Source organism: Triticum aestivum, chromosome 1A (assembly GCF_018294505.1).
Source record: "Triticum aestivum cultivar Chinese Spring chromosome 1A, IWGSC CS RefSeq v2.1, whole genome shotgun sequence".
NCBI lineage: Eukaryota > Viridiplantae > Streptophyta > Magnoliopsida > Poales > Poaceae > Triticum > Triticum aestivum.
The window spans coordinates 91,234,340-91,235,774 of NC_057794.1; positions in this window are offsets into that span (position 1 = coordinate 91,234,340).

Sequence of the window (1,435 nt, forward strand, 5' to 3'; positions counted from 1 at the left end):
AAGTCACCCGATCCAATTACAAAGAAACCAAAGCCTACTACAGGGCATGGAACTGTATTGGAGGGATGGCTCAATGGGCCATGAAAAATTCATAGTACAGCGGATACCATGCCGACACACAGCCTTAGAGCATGTTGGATACTCCGGCAGGTGGCCAAGAGCGGCGAGGATATCCTCACCAACAACACAACAAAGCACCATCCTATGGAAAATAACAATACAGTATTAATAGTCTTCGAGACCTTTGCCTCAAATAATAGGCGCAAGCGAACACTCCGCAGCCTTGCGGAAGTCTGCCACGTTGCAACAATAAATCCATGGAATGACACGGCCATTACCTTCAATGGCAGTGATGAACCTCAATTCCGAACAGCCCGAGCACCAACTGCTTTGGTCCTTAGTCCAATTGTGGATGGCTTCCGGCTTACTAAAGTGCTCATGGACGGTGGCAGCGGATTAAACCTCATCTACGAGGAAACTCTTAGCAAGATGGAAATAGACAAGAGCCGCATTGAGCAAAGAAGCACGACCTTCAGAGGAATCATCCCTAGTCGGGAGGCACGATGTGCGGGAAAAATCACACTAGATGTGGTATTCGGCACGCCGGAGAATTATAGGTCCGAAGAAATCACATTCCAAGTGGCCCCGTTCAGTAGCGGATACCACACCCTTTTATGGCGGGAGGCATTCGTGATCTTCCAAGCTATACCCCATTATGGGTACATTAAGCTCAAAATGCCCAGGCCCAATGGAATAATCACTCTGGCTAGTGATTCGGACATAGCACTCCGCGCTGAAAATTAAACCACCGCGCTAGCCCTCGAGGCGTTATCCGAAGCCCTTGCGGCCGAAGAACTAACTGCGCTGCACTCCACAGTGGACAGAGACGACGTGATACTCGACAAAAGACCCAAGTCCGCATCTTTTAAACCAGCGGACGAAATAGTCAAATTCCAAGTCCACCCAATGGACCCTACAAAAACAGCATCCATCGGGGCACAGCTGAACCCCACAACAGATGCCGCACTTCAGGAGTTCTTGCACGAGAATTAGGACATCTTCGCCTGGCATCCTTCAGACATGCCAGGAATCCCACGCAGGTTGGCCGAGCATAGCCTTAACATTCTAAAGGGGTTCAAGCTGGTAAGCAGACTCTTCGGCGTTTCTCTGAGCATAAACGACAAGCCATGGGAGAAGAGCTAGCCGAGTTACTCGAGGCCGGATTCATTCGAGAAATAAAACATCCGGACTGGGTAGCAAACCTGGTGATGGTACCAAAGAAGGACAAATCCTGGCGCCTATGTGTCGATTTCAAGGACCTTAACAAGGCTTGCCCCAAGGATCCCTTCCCCCTCCCCCGCATCGATCAAATTATCAACACTACCGCAGGACACGACTCATTGTGTTTCCTCGACGCATACTCCGGATACCATCA